Source organism: Ambystoma mexicanum, chromosome 6p (assembly GCF_040938575.1).
Source record: "Ambystoma mexicanum isolate Mex_15411 chromosome 6p, UKY_AmexF1_1, whole genome shotgun sequence".
NCBI lineage: Eukaryota > Metazoa > Chordata > Amphibia > Caudata > Ambystomatidae > Ambystoma > Ambystoma mexicanum.
The window spans coordinates 1,271,683,511-1,271,697,802 of NC_090935.1; positions in this window are offsets into that span (position 1 = coordinate 1,271,683,511).

A 14,292-nucleotide genomic window follows, 5' to 3' on the forward strand; every position below is an offset into this window, starting at 1 on the left:
CAGCACACAATGCATCATTTTAATTGTTTGGCACTCTTCATGGTGTAATTGATAATAAAAAAACTCAACCCTAATTGGACAGCGACGCCTGAGACAGCTCGGGCTGTAGCATCCCACCTAGGGGAACCAATCATGTAGTGAGTGGAAATCAGCGAGGTCAAAACTTTTTTGCAGCCCATGGAAAACCACAATTCCTTACCCATATTTGGGTCACTTCCCCCTGCACTTGCTCCCTCTGTGACTCCCATCTTGATACATGTTACCAACTCTGGACTCAACCTTCTGGTTATTTTCTCCTAATAAAGAGCTTCATGCAAAAACGTGTATGAGGCCCTGCTTCTAGAAATTAATTTCTATTTATTCATTTTACAAAGGCACTTTTTCCACTGAATCAAGTGCTTTGCTTCCAATGGGGGTTCTGTGCTCACAAACTAGTTCCTCATTCTGTCAATGCTGCTGTCTGGACCTTCTCATGTATCACACTATGTCCTTCACAACCATTATGTATTAATTTGTAAATCATCTGGGAAGGCACCTGCTGTCTCGAGTCTCAATTCACGCCTCTGGGAACTTTCTCCCTCAACACAATTAGCTGAACACTGTTCTGCATCCCTTTCCACTTTGTACTTGGCTGGTTGGGGCCTTCTTCCCAACAGCAGAAATAAAATTCAGTTAAATGACCACAACTCAGAAATGCAGCCTAACACACTAAATTGAAAAATCTACAGCCTTTAACAATGGCCTATTCTGGCAGACCTCTTGCTCATTACAACTAACCACTATCTAACAATATAATGAAAGGCCAGATGTATGTTTGTCCTGTATTTTTTTCCGATGCAGTCATGCGCAATAGGAACACATGTACATAACTTTGCCTGTTGTCACCACTAGAGGGAGTTGTTGCCACAGGATACAAAGAGACGATGCTAATTCACATAGTTTCCCCTGTTGTCACTGCTAGAGGGAGCTGTTGTCTTAGGATATTAGTGGTCCTACTGTGTCAATGAAATCCTGCACTTTGGCCCATATACATGGGCTCTTACACTAGTACTTAATAAAGCTCCAGCTACATATGTAAAATAAATCTTAGGTACATAACGGTATCTAATAATATGGGTGTGGTGAAAAGAATAAAAACTATGCAGCAGGCAGCCTGAAAAAGACCTAAAAGTGTGGCAAAACTATGTCTACTCTAAATACAATGGCACAGCACAAAAAGAATGTGATCACTGCATCACTACCATGGGCCTATTACCTTGCTAAAGAAGCTTTCTTAACTTATACTTGCGCACACATTGAGGACGTTGGTCTTGCATATTTAAACTTCCATGTCCTGATGGTCCTCTTCTTGTATCTGACTGTTACTCTCCTCCCACTACAATTCTGCACCTAACTCCACCCATCTTCTCTCTCTCTTCTTCCTATGTCTTCTTCCTCTTTCCATACGATGTGCCTTGCTTATTCTACTACCTGCCTCCATCCTTCTATGTTATAACTCTTTGCTGTATACTACTATTACTCCATCCTTCACACTACTACTTCCTCTATCAATAAACAGGGGGCCAGATACATTTATGTAAATGCAGATCCGATGCAGATTAAAATAACAACAATAATGCAGGGCCTTAAAGGGCAGATGCAATTTTTAAATGCAGGCCAGATGCAAATTAAAGTTACTAGCAATAAATCAGAACCCTATGACCTGAGGAACATATAAACATATCATTGTAATGCACAAGGAAATACAACATCTTAGGGCTAGTTGCCACTTTAACATGGACAATCACCATATTTCAGAATAGATAATTTAAGTGCAACATGCATTATGGGACCTTAAACCTACGCTCAAGCAAAAGAACGAAAATCAGTACCTAATCGGTAGGAAGAACCAGATTGCATTCTTTGGAGATCGCTTCCTGTAGATATAGCATGACATAAATAATGGACCTTAAGTTTTCACAATTGTAAGTTTTGCTTGAATGCTTTATGTCCTTTCTCCACTAGGGTGGTTAGTTATACTACTGTCTCTTGTTTACATGTTTTATATGAGGGAGATCCGATCAGCAGTTGCCAACGGATTGTACCATTGTTGCACCTCCCCGGAAGTTAATATAAACCATATCCATTTCCAGGGCTGAGTAATTTAGTAGGTATTCCCCTTTGGTAAACAGGTCCATTTCATTTGATATCGGGAATGCAACCTGAACCTGTACACAATTGTTTCAAGGCGCAATGAGGCAAGGGAGGGTGAACAGAGGGAAGACAAAGGCAGCAATCCTACTAGTCCAAGTGACATTCAGATCGCGCAAGTGCATTTGAGGGGAGGGACGGAAAAGTGCAAAGGAGAGTCCACTGAAAATCGAGATGATTAAAACTACATCTCTTCTGCACAATGTAATGTTACAAAAGTTCTAAAATGTACAATCGACTAACCCACCCACAACAAACATATAATCAACTCAAACCCTCAGAGGATCTGGCCATCTTCCTTGCTAGAGCCTTTCAGGGTATATTGCGAAAATGCATGCCAACATTTATAGAATTGAACTCTATTACAACGGAAGTGTTGATTGACATCACTTAGAAACTAAACAACTAAGCTGAACAAAGGGACATATACCCAGCCACCCTGATCAAGGGAAAGATTGCTAACCTGGTGGAAGCACTCATCACTGACATCAGGCAATATCCTGACATTATGTAACACTATCACCATACCACACCTCCTAAAAAAAAGTTGAGTGCACGTTTTTTCATGAAAAAGGAACTCTGACAATACTTGCCAACAAAAACAATGACAGCAGTAGTTCTCTCAGATCTATCAGCTGCCCTTGATACAGGCAACCATCAGACACAAATTCAAATATTACAAGATCAGATGGGAATAGATGGTACTGCCTTGGAGAGGATCGTCAACTACCTTGTTGATCACACCACCATGGTTATATTGTGAGACCTCAACTTATCACTTTTCCCCTTAATGTGTGTTGTTCCTCAGGGCTTCCTTTAATCCCAATGGCTGTTCAATTCCTATGATAAAATCCTTACAGATACTATTGAACTCTTCTCAAAATCTTTCCAATTATACACAGAAGATTCTCATGTACTGTTGAACCTTGCATCTGATAACAATATATAACTGAACTCCTCAAAACAATCGAGGACTGGAGAACAGATAATGATCTCTGCCATAACACCTCTCAAACCAAGTGTATCTTCTTTAGGATCCCAACTTCCTGTAACACTACCTTTCAAATGGCCACCGCTCAATGGGTACAGCAACCACCCTTTTGGACTTGGTAAATAATCTAGGTATCATTTTTGACACTACACCTTTGCTATAACCACAAATAGATGTGCAAGTCCAGAATCTGCACTTCATGCCCCACATCCTTTAGAGAATTACCCCTACTTGGAAACTACACTGAAAATTTGGGTTGCGAGGCTGAACAGAGTCCTTATCCTCTCTTGGATGGGTTGCAATAGTCCCTATCTAGGACTAAACATAAAACAACTGAAGCAACCAAAAATAAGGCAGCTAGACATTTTGGGACTCATGCCTTTGTACCATAAATCACTGAGCTAGAAAAACCTTAACGGGCTCCATGCATCATGGAGAATAACACACTGGGCCTCAATACGAGTTTGGAGGCAGCCATGGAGCTACTAGCTCCATGGCTGCCTCCAAACCGGGCTCCTTTTCTGGGTTCCTGCAATGGGGATTTACCGGGTCATTCCGACATAGGAGGACCCGGTAAATCCTCCTTGCAGGAACCATTCCCATTCCCATTTGAGCCCCCATAGGGCTCAATGGGAATGGGGAGGGAGGTTACAATGGGCACATTACAAGTGTTCTATTGTTATCTCCCTCTTCTCCTCGTCCTTTCCGGATCCCGCGATGGGAAGCTTGTAATCAGCCCTGACGGAATGAAGGGGCCCGGTCCTGTACCGGCCCCCTTCATTCCGTCAGCGCAAGCCTCGTAATGAGGCCCACACAATCAACTCTATTCCTTTGCAAATACTCTGTAACCTTCTTTCTAAACATTTGCATTCTTGTATACACTAATATGTAGCTACAAGGCCACTAAGATCATCTCAGGTTTGCAACCTAACTACACCCTAGTTCAAAAGACTGAAACATAGAAGGAGATTTCTCACAGTATTAGGCCCATAATTCTTGAACAACCACCCCCTAACTCTAAAAGCAAAGCATACCTTCACGAGGTTTAAAAGGATTGTAAACATATGGCCTGTGGAACAGAAGACCTAACTCAGATATACCAGGGTACATTAACCATATAATATCTGCTCCTACAATGAGTCTAGTTGATTTTACTGTGCTTACACCTTATGGCTTACTTCTGCCCACAGCCACATTTAGGTATTACCTGATGCCCTTGAATGTGTTTGCCTTGGTCCTGTGAAAGGTTATCTAACATGTAGCTACTTCCACTTGTTTTATGATTGTTGTAATATGAATGTACTGCAGATGCCAGAATCTCTGTTATCAATAGTGCCTTTTCAAAAACATCTACGACACCATGTAACCCAACTGTCACCTCAGATCTCTGCCACTGACTGTTACAAACTACCTCAACATAAAAAGAGGATTGCCCCAAATGTGGTACAGCCAATGAGGGGGTCTCAGATATGAGTTCACAAAGAAATACATAAGCTGTGAAAAATAAATTCAGAGAAAGTTACTAATTCTAATTGACTTTGTATCCAACAAATGGATATCCAAACTTGAAACTTCCCAGGATGGCCAAGAAAACATAAAGCAATGTGGAATCACATCCAACACAACTTATTGAAAAATATATTACAATTATTTATTATTACACAAAGGTGAATACATTTAACAAATACACAAAAATCTTTTTGGTTAGATTGCAGCATATACATGAAATGTTATGCTTTGAACAAATACATGAATATGCCTAAGACAAGTGCATGAAGACAACAAATTTCAACTTCTTTATAGTACAAGTCTGCCGATTGTGCAGAAATATATGAATGCAATAGTACAGGTCTGCCTACGTAAACATTTCACATTATTCTGGTGCAGAAGTCAGGGTCTCAAACAAAGGTGATGTAGTAGGAAACAAAAAAGAATTTCAACAAGAAGAGACCACTGTTACGTTTTGGAGGGCCACCTGTGGGGCCTCCTTAGAGAACCGCCTTCCTCAGGGCAGAGTGACTGATGATAAGCCCTGCGGAGAAGCAGACAAAGCAATCCATCACATAATGAATATGTACAAAAAATAAATAAAAAAGTAAAGATGTGACTTGCTATATGTTTCTCAAGCACATGGCCTGGATTTAACAAGTATTGGGTCCTAACTGGTATGGCCAAACAATTGTTAATTTAGAGAGGACTACTCATTGGAAACTACCTAAAAGGGGAACCTTACCCAAAATGAATGTTGGTGGAATTCGTCAAAGGCAGAAATTCTAGACGCAAAACTCGACTTCTGAGTGGAGCGTGGGGCAGTAGAGACAAAGGTGTGAGAAATAACATAAATAAATGTATAGGTCTGCTGGATCTATCAGAGGAAGTACTAGAAACAGTCAATGGGAAAAGAAAAGGATGTACCTGAGAGTGAAGGTATATTTGATTCTCACGTGAGGGCATTTGTCCTGAATAAATTAAGGCCAGTATCCAAAGTCCAACTTCGGAAAGCGAAGAGAAAGACTGCCACAAGTTTTTAGTCAAGGGGTTTCCAAATTAGGGACACTCATCCGGTAATGAATACCTATCCTTTACAAAAGAAAAAAGGAAGAAGGGAGAGAGAGAAGGAGGAAACAGAGCAGAAAACCCGTGTTAAATAACATGTTGAAAAATCATCTATAGAAATCTTTGATGACTGAACTCGTCAAAATCGTGACAAGTTATAGAGCGTCTATACTGAAACACTCTTCAAAATCATGCATTATATTATATTACAAAAATGCATAGAATGCGTGAGTTATGAAAGAAAAAAGTTGCTGTGCCCGTTAAAATGCTAAAAGCGAAATGGTTAAGTAAAGAAAGAGAATCCAGGGCGGAAAGGCTTACCGTCAGCTCTGACGGACGAAGGAATGTTACTGGAGCCGATACTGTCAGTCGAACTGCCTGGATGAGTCTAGCAAAAAGGACTGAGCTGCAGGCTTACCTAATATAGCAGCTTGCAGCGTAATGACGCGTTAAATTGAGGGGACGCGTATCGTGTGGGAAGCCTCACACAGCTATGACGTGCTGGTGTCAGACTGACACACCTCCGTCAGGGTTGGCTCGCAGAGCGCGACCAATCCCGAGTGGTCTTTCTACGACATACCCTGTAAACCAGAGGATTTCCGAGGGCGGGACCTTGCGGTCGCGCCTCAGGGGTAAACACAGAACCCCGAAGTGTGCAGAGCGCCGAAATCGGCTGAGCACACCAAGGAACACGATGCGAAAACATGTGCATCAAAAGGTATGTCTAGCCTGATGTGTTGGCATACTGTTCTAAAATGTAACTGGGCGCAGGCAAGTAAGAAAAACTGCCAGGCCAAGGAATAATGAAGAAAGGCTGCAAACAGTGTCCAAGCTGATATTATTAAAAAAATGCCATGTTGGAAGCTGAAAAGAATACAAAAGGGATAGTGAAAGATTAACACATTAGCCCGCTACGGTAAGGTTAAAGTGTTAAGTACTGGAAGGTGTAAATAAAATGTGCAGCAAGGTCATAGAGGTGGGATGAATTCCTCATTTAAGCCATGAATATGGGTACCTAATCGGAAAATCCACCTTGCCTCCCTGTCCAACAGACTTTTGTATGTATTAGTAGAGTTTTTGACTGTTTCCAAACCCACCAGAATACATTATTGGGTGAGTGTTTAGTGGTCATGTAGTGATTGACCAGGGGTGCTGTGACCATTTTGCATCGTATTCGTGATCGATGTTCCGCAATCCTGATGTGTACTGCTCTGCTAGTTTGGCCAACATGCCTTAGTCCAAACTACCTGGGCATGTAATCTCAACCCCTGCTTATTTTTCCATATACATCACACCTTTGGATTGTACTCGAAGTCCTGTTTTGTTTTTTTCAGGCACTTTCCTGCAGCACACCCACCAGTGAGCACATTATAGAACCCCCAAAAAATAAGTACATTAAGGTGCAACACAGGTGGTAGAAGCACATTCTAGCACAGCATATGATGCTACACCAAGGTGCAGAGTTACTCTGGAACACCAGGGAGCCAAATTGCAGTATAGCACACATTTAATGTGTCACCCCGGGTGGAAGAATTGACTATAGGACACAAGGGAAGACATTATGAAAAGAGTAGACAACAGGCACCAAGAATGTTTAAATAGTTTTAAATAAACTTATCATTTTAGCTAGAGTGCCTCGAACCAAGCACCGCTGCAGCCGGTGCCAATGCAAATGTATTTGTGAAATTATTTCCTGAATATCCTAAATTCTAGTGGTCTTGAAGTTTCTGAGTGTAGTGCTATTCTCGGAGGTGTACCGTGGAATTTTCCTGAAAGTAGGTCCACTGGCTGTTGCTCTGTACCTTGCTTATCTTTCGGCCACATTGCTCACCAAAGACCCCTTTAACATACGTATACATGTTCAACCCATTACTTAATTCAAGTTCCTCCCTGAATCAAATAATCTATAAAAACGAAATAGCCATCATAGATTTTCTCACGTGTCTCAAAATTACTTAAAGTTACCACAGCAGCATCTACCAGCCTCCTGCCTCTATGCAAGATGCTGCCAGGAAGGCTCCATCAGCAAAGTCTGTGCTTAGGCAGATTGCCAATCAACTTCTTTGCACTCTGTAATGCTAACGATTTAAATATCCAGTGCATTTGACAATCTCTGAATCTCTGAATAGCTCCTCTGACCTATTCACACTAGTCGAAGGCAGGCAACCATTAGTAGAGAACAACACATGTTATACTCAGCCATATAACAGACACTTGGCACAGGTGTATTTTTACAGCAGGGCAAATTCCACCCTAGGGCTCAGACTAGAGCAAACATGTTTGTGGAGTGTAAATGATTCAGGAGGCAACGTTATTTGTAATCAGCAGTATTTGCCCTAGTGCTCATGACATTAGCACTGATGCAAACCCACTGTAGTATGACCCTAAGAAGTCCCCATTACTATATACATTCATGAAAAATATATCCGTTTTGTCTGCGATGTTCATTGGGTAAATCATTCTCTCTTTCTATATGATTTCCTCGAATATATCGCCATAAATCTATATTGTTCATTCAAAGTCTCAATTTATAAAAGCTTAGTAATTTGGGCTCCTTAACTCATTCGTGAATAGTTAAATCTAGCTGTCTTGATCTGTGTTTTCACATGATTATCAAGTCTTCTTTTCATAGTTCGTTGGAAAAAGTTGAACAGTTTTACAAACGTTCTTTGGCCAGTAAACTATAATGTGTGACTATTATTACTATTACCAGTTCATCGTTATAAATAACCCTTATTTCAATCCAAGTGAGATCTTGTAGTGCACAGTTGCACATAGTAAGAAGGAACACAGAAGAAGGGATTGCTGATTACAATGGATTACTGAGAGTATGCACCGAATGTCTTCTGTTACAGGGAAATGAGAACTGGGCTGACTTTTGATCCAGAGAAATTCCAGGATTACGTCTCTGGCACCACCTTCACGATGAGGACAGACACTAACTACCTGATGTATCTGTTGAAGTTGGCGAAGTATGTGTTGAGGTTTACTGATGGCTCACCGCATTATCCACATACATCTTGAACCTACAATACTGACCTGAGCGAACAAACATCAATGCTAATGATCTCTCTCCGAGGCCTCATGCTCTGCCGGACGATACAGCTGGATCCACCTCGTGGAAGGAGTTGTATTCAGCAGGCAACCAAGCTATCTTCTAGGCTGCAAGTTAGCAGGAGCAAGAGACAGAGTCAGGGGCGTGGACTGCCAGTAGTTTACTGCAACATTACTACTGTGGTGGAATCTGGGATACAGTGTTTGACCCAAGATGAGATCAGTTTGTCCCTAATACTAGACCCCGGTATTGTTCCATTCGAGAAAGCCAATACCATTGGCGCGGATGTGCCCAGAGATGTTTTCCAAGACCCAGAACAGGCTGCAATTCTGTGGGAGTGGAAGACACAGAAGGGTGGACTCCTGTACAAGAAAGCACATTTGGAGACCGGCTTTTACAACACCTTGTGCTAGTTATGCTATGATATGTTATGTTACTTTGCATTTATAAAGCGCCTTATGTATCATTGGTATGATCTCAAATTGCTGGTAGGTTGAACGCCCTCGGGAACCGAAGTTCGAACCAGTAGAGAGGGAGAGAGCCATAAGGTGCGTGGGTGCACCGGATATGTGTGCAGCTGGAGTGTTATTTGCGTGATAGCTGCCTATTAGCGGTAGGTATGATGGTTTGGGAGGTCAGGAATATGTGTTCATTCTGGTGGGTTGATACCCAGAGTGATTTCTGGCTGCGTTAGGCCTGAGGAGATGCTTAGGCTGGCGGTGTGTGCTCAGCTGGGTGAGGTTAATTAGGATGATGGGAAGTATGTGGTGGGTGTTAGTATGAGAACAGCTATACTGAATGTGTCATAGTATCACTGTATTCTAGTTGAGTGGTGGTGTATAGGAGAGAGTAAGAGTGGTGGTGTGATAAGGTAGGTTTCGGTGAGGCTATGTTCCATGTGTTTTACTCTCATCATCAGTTCCATCTGATGCATTCGTTCTATCCATGCCATCTGTTTCATCCACGCCATCCGTTCTATCCAGTCCATCTGTTCAATCCACTACATACTTTCCTTCCACTCCATCGGTTCTATCCACTTGATCGATTCCATGTACTCTATCCATTCCAAGCACTCTATCAGTTCCATGCATTCCGTCCATTCCGTCCACTCCCTCCGTTTCATTCACTCCCTTCGTCCTATCCGTTCCATGCACTTCATCTGATTCCATGTATTTCATCCATACCATGCACTCCAACCGTTCTAAGCAGTCCAGCTGATCCATCCATTCCCTGCTGTGTTCCATGCACTCAATCCGTTCTATCCGATCCATGAGCTCCATGTGTTTCTTATACTTCATCCATACCCTGCACTCCAACCGTTCGTGCACTCCAACCAATCCATCCATTCCATCCATTCCATCCACTCTATTCGTTCCATCCACTCCATCTGTTCCATCCACTCTGTCAGTTCAGTCCACTCTATCCGTTGCATCCAGTCTATCCGTTCCATCATTCCGTTTCTTCTATCTACTTTATTAGTGCTGCAATTCTATCAGGATGTGTTATGTTCGCTCTATGGCCAGCATGGGGATCCTGGCAATGGCAAAACCTTCTAGTTTGGCCCAACATTTGGATGCCAGAAACCTGAGTGGCAGTGGTTCCTGTAACTGACAATAGGGGCTTCTGGCTGCTTTCTTTTAAGGTCAGTTTAAAAAACGCGACCTTCTATCGATCTGACATTCGTGTAATATGCTGCACCTTTCAATTAGGCTACTTTTCCTTTTCTTTTAGGGCCTAAAGATATGGTATAATTGGACTTTACTACCTCTGGGATTGTTGTGGTCCCATGTTTGTAATGCACTTGCACTTTAACTTATTTTTGGACGTCTGTCGACCATGACTTGTTTACCTACTGTACCACAGGGTACCAATTCGAGATAGTAGCACTTTCTGTCTGACACCCTTGGTCCACCTTAGAGATTTGTTCTCGGGGCGGGAGCTGGTTTTTTGTTGATGTTTATAATTATTTTTTAATAATGGTGTATTCACTGTCAATCGGGGCTCCCCCTTTTGTTGTCACCCGAGAGTGGGGGTCTCATGAGTTTATGTTTCCCTCTCTTTTCAGAGTGTATATTTATCTCCTGATGAAGACGTTACCCAAATAACGTTAATACATCGAAACCAGTTGAGAAACTTGAGATGAGGTCGCCTTTTGGACATTTATGTGATCCATCTCAACCTTTGACCACTTGTACAATTTATTGTGGCCATGTGCATTGATTGCATATCTCTTTTCTATAACAATTGAAATTATTAATTGTTTGTTATGACTTTTAATAGGTTTTTTCTTATACACATTGGTACTTTGTATGAGTGTATGGATGCATGATGGACGCATGTGGATGAATGAATACATGATTGAATGGTATGAATTGTATTTAACTTGTATGCTCTTAATTTTCCTGCTATGTAAATTGTAATTCTAGTGCTGATGAAATCATGATTCAATTCATATATTAAAATAATATATCAGGTATAGTAAAATCCTTTGATACTTTGGGCCTCATTACACGGTAGGCGGTAAACCATGGTGCTATTAGCATCATGGTTGCCGCCGGTACCATACCGGTACCACCATGGAGGAAAGGGGAATTACCACCCCATTCCAAGATTGGCGGGGTGGTAATTCCCCCTTCCTCCATGGCCCTTCCCCATTCCAATTTTTGCCCCATAGGGCTCAATGGGAATGGGGAAGGGGCTAATAACGGTATCGCAAATTGCGGTACCGTAATTAGCACCAAGGTCCCTTTGCGGGTCCCAACTTTAACGGCTAGTCTAAAAAAGGTGGTAAGGGTTTACCGGTACCGTGCCCTTACTGGTACAGGTAAACCCTTGCCACCTACCATGTAATGAGGCCCGTGGTCTTTAAAAATTGTATCCTCTGGACTTCTTTTCTGAGACTATTGGCAATACTAATACCCCAGCCCAGAGTGTGGGTTTTCCTGTGGCTTTCAGAAATATATAAAATTCAGCCCTTGGCTCCTTGGCTGTGCAGGTTCATTTATGTTATTAACTGTGTGTGTATCCTGTTGAGGAAAAAAACTTTTCACATTATTGTACCTTGTGTGACTATTGGTGTACCTTTGGTCAGTGGAGTACAACAGTGTCATGGCCGAATCAGATACCATTTCTTTTACGGAGGCCCAAATAGCAGAACTTATTGAGGGCCAGTCATTCTTTGAGAATTTACAATTACCCATACAAAACCAAGGGTTCAAAGGTGAGGCACTCTTGAAATTAAAAAAGAAACAATTTCACACAGATATGCATGGGCATATACTCAAAGAATATCTCAAATCCAGTATTATTCCACAGGGGTTACAGGTAAAAATTATCCCATATATTTTCCTGGATTACAACGATTACCAGGTAGCCTTTAGTCAAGTTGCAACAAAATGTAGCCGTGATCTCCTAGTGTTAACTATAACAAAGGCCCAAAGAGTGAGTAGTAAGATCTTGGAAACTTTATCAGAACAGAAGAAGGCCTTTTTGACCAATGCATTAATTACGGATGCTAAACAAAATTGGAACAAATAGAAAAATCTTTCCAAGAGTTTAAGAATCTAACAATTGAAAAAAAGACCAATAAACTAAAAAAAGATATTTCTCTTTTTAAAAAGGAACAGGTGTAGCCTTATCTTGCAGAAGATTTCAATCCCCAAACAGTTTGGAAAACCAAAGCGAATTCGAATACAGGATCAAATTCGAATACAGAAGCCAATAACAATAATAAAACAAAATGGGTCGCATTTTCTGATACATCATCCAGTAATTCGGGCAATGATGACCTGAATAATCAATCCTTGGGCGACCACCCTTTTCAAGGAAGGGGTGGCCAAAAAGGCCGCAGAAATGCCCCTCAAGGCCGAATGACTCGCAATATGCCCATGCAGAATACCGCCGGGCAGGGAATGATGCATCAGGACTTTCAGACATGCAACTGAGCCTACAGATGCTAAATTAAACATTACCCATCTTTAACCTTTCTTCCCGCACATTAACACCTTCAGAAACATCGGTTTTGAAGCAAGGCCTTTCATTTGTCCTGACTCAGAATCCAAGTGCGATGTTATTGTTAGGTGAAATTAAAGGTTTTCTACGTAAACTCAGGTTGCAATTTTACTTTTTGGATTATATGGTGCCCAGGGAACCTAACATCTCAGGTCTTTCTAGGCCATCTTCTTTCACTCCTAATTACAGTGACCTTCCCCCTGAGGTGGCCATCTTTGAAAAATTGGTTCTCAAAGAAATAGAACAACAGATCCGACACCCTAGAAACCAGCCAGGACCGAATTTGCAATTATCAGAATTTCAGGCCATTAAGACGCTGGCCTCAGACCCTTCAATAGAGATCAAGGCCGCCGATAATGGCGGGGGTATAGTGGTCTGGGATGCTGATAAATATGACCAAGAAGTCCTTAGACTTCTATACACCCCAGGCCACTACATCAAAATAACTAAATATCCTTCCAGGATGATCAAACTAAAGATATCCCAATTTATGGAAGAAGTAATCCAGGCAGGGTTTCTCTCTACTAAAGAAATTGAATTTATCAATTTTTCAGAAGATCGCACGCCTCTCTTTTATATTATGCCTAAAGTGCATAAAGATACTCAAAACCCTCACGGGCGACATATTGTTTCGGGCTGCGGGTCGTTACCCATATCAAAGTACATTGACTTTTTTATCAAACCGTTGGCGATGGCTACACCCACCTTTCTTCTTGATTCCAGAGACATCATTAATCTTGAAGAAAACCTAACATTTGATTCCAACAGACAAATATTGGTAACCCTTGACATCCAGGCTCTGTACACGAATATACCTCAGGATAGAGCGGTCCATAGTTTACAAACAATGCTAAATAGGCGACCTTTTCCACATGATGTTCCCACAGATTTCCTTTGTAAAGCTGCTGAGTTAGTACTAACTAATAGTTTCTTTAAATTTAAAGAGGAATTTTTTCTACAATGCAAAGGCACGGCTATGGGTTGCACTTTTGCTCCCAATTTAGCTATTATCTTTATGGCTCTGTTAGAGGAAGAAAAGATCTTGGCTGATTCCAACCCTTTCATACAACAGATTAAACTATACCATTGATATATCGATGACATTCTTATGATATCGGAAGGAACTTCAGAGTCTCTATTACTATTTGTGGAATGTCTTAATTCTGTAGATCCAGATATCCACTTTACATTTGATAATTCGACTACCAGGATTGCTTTTCTGGATCTGTCCATTTTTGACCAGGGAGGTTGTCTTCAGACTGAACCATATAGAAAGACCACTGAAAGAAACACCACACTCAAATATGACAGCCAACATCCCACTAGCTTACTTCGTAATTTACCCTATGGCATGTTTTTACGGCTATGCCGTAATTGTACTGATATCACTAATTTCACTAAACATGCTTCCATCCTGGCAGAAAGTTGTTGGAACGTGGCTACCCAAAAAAACGTATTAAACATTCAAGGAAGAGAGCCTGATATGCCA